Raw genomic sequence first — 7,500 nt, forward strand, 5'->3', positions numbered from 1 at the left:
GGAGTTGAAGGGGGGCGAAGACGGCCCGGTCGGACAAAGTCAAGAGATTGAAATATACGAGAGAATTGGGTGGAAGTGATGGCAAATCTATAAAATTCAAAAATCGGATGAGATGCGAGGACCGCAAAATGTGGCGTCGACTCTGACTCTCTTTTACTACGAACTTCCCTTCGACGGAAGATATCGAGAGCTGAGCTGAGCGCCCGCTGAGTATGGCCGGCGTAATTACAAACGAGTTACGGTTGGAGCTATATCGATTGTACGTATCCCGAACGTTCATCGAACAAGCCAGATCAACTCGGCGCCCGGTAAGATGTACGCTCAGTTATGGCCATGACACACGAAGGGAGAATTCAAACGGCTGTGAGTGTACGGCCCGCCCGGAGTTGTGTGTAGGCAGTGACCTCTCAAGAAAAAACGTAAAAAATTTTTTTTTGACAGTCACCGGTCTGCGACAAGTAATCAGTACGAAACTTGGGTGCAATGCAAAAAACATTTTGAGAATCCTTGCTTGACAACAACGAATCTAACACGATAAAAAAAACGATCCCCATCGGTGTACCGCTTGCTTTTCTCGCGCTTCGGCGCAGAATCGCTTATTCAGCTGCCCTTGGAATATGTTCGTTTCGTGCATACTTGATCTCGGTCATTCTTCGGTGAACTCTTAAAGAATTGCGCACTTTTATAGGGGTAGTCTGGTTGCTTGTCTCGACTTGAAATGATTTGTTTTTTTCCGCCCATGACTTTCTATACGATGCCTCTATGCTGGCCTCTGACCGCGGTTGTTCCGAGTTTTCTCTTTCTCTTCGAAAGTCTTTGCGGAAAATTCTGCCTCGTGTGACCGTTGAGCGGTGAGGTGTGTGTGTGTGTGTGTGTCGTGCGGGGTGATGCGAGAGTGTGCCTCGGCGGTGGAAAAATAAAAATAAAACTCTGAGCCCACAAAAATTTAAAAGATGTATGCTTGTCAGCTTAGTAAAGCAGGCTTGACTTATGAGCATACAGCACGCCACATATGACCGTCGAAAACCGTAATACGGGAAAAAAAGTTGATGAATATATCAAGACCGGTCGAATGAATCCGATTCACTTTGGGCTCATAGACCGTTGAATGGTCTTTGACTTTGGAAATTGAAATGAAAAAAATCCAACAAACGGATCGGATCGGTGTTTCTCTTCACTGGGACTCGCTGTGACACGCCAGGCGTTGCGATCAAAAATTTTAGTTTCCGAAGAAAAAGAAAAAAAACGAAAAACGTGTTGATTTGGTGTGTGTTTGGTGATGCGTGGGCGAAATAAAAACCCGCAACTCGCCGGATGCATATCAAACAAACATACACGAAATACCTGGTTGATCCTGCCAGTAGCATATGCTTGTCTCAAAGATTAAGCCATGCATGTCTAAGTACAAGCCGCTAGACGGCGAAACCGCGAATGGCTCAATAAATCAGTTATGGTTCCTTAGATCCACTCCATCCTACTTGGATAACTGTGGTAATTCTAGAGCTAATACATGCACTCGAGCCTCGACTGCGGGCTTTCGGGCTCGCAGAAGAGGTGCTTTTATTAGATCAAAACCAGTCGGGGCCGGGCTTTCGGGCTCGCGCACCGTACCAATTTTGGTGACTCTGGATAACTTCACGCCGATCGCACGGCCTTCGCGCCGGCGACGTATCTTTCAAATGTCTGCCTTATCAACTGTCGATGGTAGGTTACGCGCCTACCATGGTTGCAACGGGTAACGGGGAATCGGGGTTCGATTCCGGAGAGGGAGCCTGAGAAACGGCTACCACATCCAAGGAAGGCAGCAGGCGCGCAAATTACCCACTCCCGGCACGGGGAGGTAGTGACGAAAAATAACGATACGGGACTCTTCCGAGGCCCCGTGATTGGAATGAGTACACTTTAAATCCTTTAACGAGGAACCATTGGAGGGCAAGTCTGGTGCCAGCAGCCGCGGTAACTCCAGCTCCAATAGCGTATATTAAAGTTGTTGCGGTTAAAAAGCTCGTAGTCGGATGTCTGTCTTCGGCCGGGCGGCGCCGCTCTGAATCAAGGGTGTTGCGTTTCACGCTCTGGGAGCCCGGGTGTCAAAGCCCGACTCTCTTCACGGTCGGACAACATCGCCGGAGTGGTGGTCGGTGCGTCGTTGTTGTATCTGCGGCCAGAGTTGGAAAGTTCTTTCGGGTTCTTTTTTAAATTTTGGTCGTAGTTGACTCGATTCGCTCCACCCAGTCAATCGTTCGGGGTGCCCTTCACCGGGTGTCTCGGGCGGCCGGCAACGTTTACTTTGAACAAATTAGAGTGCTCAAAGCAGGTGTATCCCAACGCCTGAATATCGCAGCATGGAATGATGGAATAGGACCTCGGTCCGATTTTGCTGGTCTTTTACTTTTGGACCCGAGGTAATGGTCAATAGAGACGGACGGGGGCATTCGTACTGCGGCGACAGAGGTGAAATTCTTGGACCGCCGCAAGACGAACAACAGCGAAGGCATTTGCCAAGAATGTTTTCCTTGATCAAGAACGAAAGTTAGAGGTTCGAAGGCGATCAGATACCGCCCTAGTTCTAACCATAAACGATGCCAACCAGCAATCCGTCGGAGTTACTCCAATGACTCGACGGGCAGCTTCCGGGAAACCAAAGTCTTTGGGTTCCGGGGGAAGTATGGTTGCAAAGCTGAAACTTAAAGGAATTGACGGAAGGGCACCACCAGGAGTGGAGCCTGCGGCTTAATTTGACTCAACACGGGAAACCTCACCAGGCCCGGACACTGGAAGGATTGACAGATTGAGAGCTCTTTCTTGATTCGGTGGGTGGTGGTGCATGGCCGTTCTTAGTTGGTGGAGCGATTTGTCTGGTTAATTCCGATAACGAACGAGACTCTAGCCTGCTAAATAGGTGACGGGTTTTATCAATTGAAACCGAAGGGAGTACGGAGGCGTCGGGATCAGGTGGCGGCGATTCGGGTCTCGGTGGGACTGGTTCCTTTAGTGAGGCAATCTCTCGGCTTGGTTTCGTTGTGCTCTGTTCGTCGGGTGTACGGCCTTCACGGGTTGGTTGCCTGGCGGATGAGGTATGGCGGGGCTTTGTCGGGAATGTCTCGCGGGGGCTGGCTCTATTGTTATTCGGTCGTCGTCATCCCCGGCGATACCTTCTGCTCTCGCGTCCGTCACGCAGTCTTCTTAGAGGGACAAGCGGCGTCCAGCCGCGTGACAGTGAGCAATAACAGGTCTGTGATGCCCTTAGATGTCCTGGGCCGCACGCGCGCTACACTGAAGGAATCAGCGTGTTTCACTCTCCCTGTCCGAAAGGACCGGGTAACCGCTGAACCTCCTTCGTGGTTGGGATTGGGGACTGCAATGATCCCCATGAACCAGGAATCCCTAGTAGGCGCGGGTCACTAGCCCGCGTCGATTACGTCCCTGCCCTTTGTACACACCGCCCGTCGCTACTACCGATTGAATGATTTAGTGAGGCCTTCGGACGGGCTTGTCGGGGTGCCGTCGAGTGGGGAGCAATCTCTGCCCGTGCGGTGCCTACCAACGGCGAGACTGAAAGATGGTCGAACTTGATCCTTTAGAGGAAGTAAAAGTCGTAACAAGGTTTCCGTAGGTGAACCTGCGGAAGGATCATAAACGAACAAGACAAATGTTTTGCGCATATGGCTTTGGTTGAGCACGAAACAACTAAAAGTTGCAAAACAAAAAAACCCCATCAAAAGTCTTTCGGCGTAAGACATCGTATGAACTATGTGTGGGTTGACGGAAGAAAATCATTTATTTTGAACGGGTATCAGGCGCTCTGATGCGCGGTGGTTTAAAGCGGATTCGCCTTTTCAAATTGATTTTTCTTTCCTCTCGGCTCAAAAAAAAACACAAAGTCTTTCGATTTGGTCTATGGCCGTGAGCAAATTCTTCCTGCTTCGATGGTGAATGTCTCTATAGATTCATTCGACCTTTAGCGGCGCTCACAGTGTTGACGTTAGTAGAGTGAAGAATACGATAGCCCGCCTGGGCCGCGAGTACCGAAGGAACAATAAAGGAGATTTTATAAAGTCTTAGTCCCTAAATCAAACACTTTGAAAAATAAAAACTCGGTGGATGGAGAGTCGGAAAAAAAAAAAACATCAAGATTTTGAACGGGTATCAGGCGCTCTGATGCGCGGTGGTTTAAAGCGGATACGCCCAATCGAAATTGTTTTTTTTTGTTTCTCTCTTCGTCTTCGGGATTTTTTGATTCTCGGTGGGGGACGAAAGTGTGAGACTTTACTCTGGACGTTCTTTTCGGGCGTAGATACTCGTGGTTGCGTGCGTGTGCGTCGTATAGACTAACACTCCAAAGCCCGACACTATGCCGTTGAAAACCGAATGTTTTTTAAGCTTGCCCTTCGCCCTCTCGATGAAGTAGGAAGAATTCAAAATCACAATAACACACTAAACCCAAATTCTAGTACGAGTGTTTATCGGAACATTTTCTTTCTGGCTTTCTTTCTCCGCCCTCGCATTCATTTGCTTGGGCGGGTTGGAGAAAAAGAGAGAAGAAAACGAATATGTCGTTTTATATACGACCCTGAACGGTGGATCACTAGGCTCGTGGATCGATGAAGAGCGCAGCAAAGTGCGCTAATCCATGCGAACTGCAGAACACATGGAGCATCGAAATCTTGAACGTAAATGGCGGCCCAGCTTCTCGCTCGGGCCACATCTGACTGAGGGTCGGTCGAATGATGAACGAACAGAGATTTTTTCAGTCTTGGTTTTGCATGTTGGGTCGCGGCGAGATTTATTTTTCACCCGGCCTGACCGCATAAAAGCTCCCGAATCTCTAACGTCTGGGTGCCGCGCGACTTAAGTGTCCGCGATGCCTCAAATACAAAAAAGGGGGAAAAATAAAAGAAGGTTCGCCCTGTTTTGTTTTTTTCCTCTCTATTCAAAAGAAACCTTTTTCGATGGCAAAACAGATGGGAAATTTTTGAGCCAACTCAAAAAAAAATTTTAGAAATAAACACATCTTCTCGAACAAGGTGTCGGCTGCGTGTGCGCGATATACCGCTTCAACGCGAGTTTAGTTGTGTGTGTGCGCCGGGCGTGTCGAAGTGTCGACCACCGCGAATTATCACTCACTCTAACCGCTCGTTATGCAAGCTTGGTTCGCGCACGACGCGTTGTTTCAATACAAAAAGCCGCAGGACGCCCTGTCACTTTTCGTAAATTAATTTTTGCGAATAACGAGAGACTCGCTTTATTTCGAAAAAAAAAAATTTGAACCGGCAATTATTCAATCTTTCCCGGCTTTAAAACGCCAAAGTCTGCCGAGCTAGATAAAGTGTTGTCTCCTTTTGAAAACAAACAATTCATTCTGACCTCAGTTTAGATGAGACTACCCGCTGAACTTAAGCATATCAGTAAGCGGAGGAAAAGAAACTAACAAGGATTCCCTTAGTAGCGGCGAGCGAACAGGGATGAGCCCAGCACCGAACCTCGCGCCCGGTTGAGCGGGTGCCGAGGAATGTGGTGTTCGGGAGGATCGTGCGCGTCTGTCCGGTATCTATCGTCCAAGTCTCCATGAACGGGGCGAGCAACCCACAGAGGGTGTCAGGCCCGTAGATAAGACGAGCCGAGACCGTGCATCGGATCCCTTCCCAAGAGTCGGGTTGCTTGAGCGTGCAGCCCTAAGCGGGAGGTAAACTCCTTCTAAGGCTAAATATCGCCACGAGACCGATAGCGAACAAGTACCGCGAGGGAAAGTTGAAAAGAACTTTGAAGAGAGAGTTCAAGAGTGCGTGAAACCGTTCAGGGGGTTAAACGGGTGGGCCCTCGAAGGTCGAACAAGTCCCCGCTCCCGGCACTTGGTTGTATGCCCTTAACGCTGCATGGAGACTGCCTGAATTGGCGGCTCTCTTGCATAAGTCGTTCTGCGATCGCAATAGCCACGCCAAGGTCCGCAAGTGGGGGGCCTAGTAGGACTCCGCGACCGACTGGGTGTCTGTTACACGGGGCGTCCGTTAGCGAGTTTCGTGGTTACCTTCGCGGGTGCCGCGATGACGAGCGCGGCGTTTCCCAACAGTACTGCCCGGTCGTGACCTGTCTCCTCCCGGGAGGTGTCGTAGCTTTTTTTTGTAAAAGAGAAAAAGTTGCGGTGCTCAACCTGTGGAGGCCCAGAGCGGAGAGTAGAAGTCGGGTCCCACCCGACCCGTCTTGAAACACGGACCAAGGAGTCTAACATGTGCGCAAGTCGTCGAGAAATTATCAAACTAAACTCGCGAGGCGCAATGAAAGTGAAGCGGCCCCGATGAGGGTGCATCCGCGAGGGGTGATCCCGTCTCGAACAGAGCGGGCGCAACCCCAGGGCGTCCGAATGCTCGCGAGATCTTTCCCCCTTAAAAGGGTTTGGTCGAGTCGGCCGGACGAACCCAGAGCGCACACGTTGGGACCCGAAAGATGGTGACCTATGCCTGGCCAGGACGAAGCCAGGGGAAACCCTGGTGGAGGTCCGCAGCGATTCTGACGTGCAAATCGATCGTCGGAGTTGGGTATAGGGGCGAAAGACTAATCGAACCATCTAGTAGCTGGTTCCCCCCGAAGTTTCCCTCAGGATAGCTGGTGCTCGCAAAGAGAACAAACGGAGTTTCATCCGGTAAAGCGAATGATTAGAGGCCTTGGGGTCGAAACGACCTCAACCTATTCTCAAACTTTCAATGGGTGAGAAGCCCGGCCTTTTTCCTTGATTGAGGCCGCGGCAATTGATTTGAATCTGAGCGCCCAGTGGGCCATTTTTGGTAAGCAGAACTGGCGCTGTGGGATGAACCAAACGCCCGGTTAAGGCGCCTAAACGACGCACATTTCGGATCCCACGAAAAGGAGTTGGTTGCTAAAGACAGCAGGACGGTGGCCATGGAGGTCGGAATCCGCTCAGGAGTGTGTAACAACTCACCTGCCGAAGCAACTAGCCCTTAAAATGGGAGGCGCTATAGCGTCGTGCCTATACCGGGCCGTCGGTCGGCAGAGCGAATAACGTCCGTGTCAGCTCGAAGAGAGCGACGGCGCTGAGGCCCCGACGAGTAGGGGGGTCGCGACGGTGAGCGTAGAAGGGTTGTGGGCGTGAGCCTGCCCGGAGCCGCCGTCGGTGCAGATCTTGGTGGTAGTAGCAAATACTCCAGAGGGATCCTGGAGGACTGACGCGGAGAAGGGTTTCATGTGAACAGTGGTTGGACATGAGTCAGTCGATCCTAAGCCGCAGGCGAAAGCCGACCTAGTGACGGGCGTGATGTGTTGCATCTATCGTATGAGTAGCGGGCGTGGTTGTGGTTGAGTCGTGTGTCGGTGATTCTTCTGTGGTGTGCGCGAAGAGAAAAAATCTAAAGTTGCGGGGTCAAAGAAAACACATGAATAAGAAAGCTTGTGAGAATGATAGAAGGTTAAAAGAAGTGTCTTTTTCCTTTTTTTGATTTCTCTTAGCCGGTATTTGATTGTTTTTCTCCCGTCTCTTTTATTTTCCTA

General features: G+C 50.4%; 3 non-coding genes across 3 annotated transcripts in view; all 3 read left to right on the plus strand.

The window, feature by feature from the left end:
* Positions 1-1,341: 1,341 nt before the first annotated feature.
* On the plus strand, positions 1,342-3,636 carry LOC124319238. Its single transcript, XR_006912933.1, has one exon. It is a non-coding gene; the product is annotated as a small subunit ribosomal RNA (ribosomal RNA).
* A 930-nt stretch (positions 3,637-4,566) lies between these two features.
* Positions 4,567-4,719, plus strand: LOC124319235. Its single transcript, XR_006912930.1, has one exon. It is a non-coding gene; the product is annotated as a 5.8S ribosomal RNA (ribosomal RNA).
* A 641-nt stretch (positions 4,720-5,360) lies between these two features.
* The window catches only part of LOC124319240, a 4,576-nt gene continuing 2,436 nt past the window's right edge, over positions 5,361-7,500 (plus strand). The window contains exon 1 of the ribosomal RNA XR_006912936.1: positions 5,361-7,500. This exon is cut by the window's right edge and continues 2,436 nt beyond it. This is a non-coding gene — a ribosomal RNA (large subunit ribosomal RNA).

The sequence above is a fragment of the Daphnia pulicaria genome, unplaced genomic scaffold, assembly GCF_021234035.1.
Source record: "Daphnia pulicaria isolate SC F1-1A unplaced genomic scaffold, SC_F0-13Bv2 h1tg000142l, whole genome shotgun sequence".
Lineage (NCBI taxonomy): Eukaryota > Metazoa > Arthropoda > Branchiopoda > Diplostraca > Daphniidae > Daphnia > Daphnia pulicaria.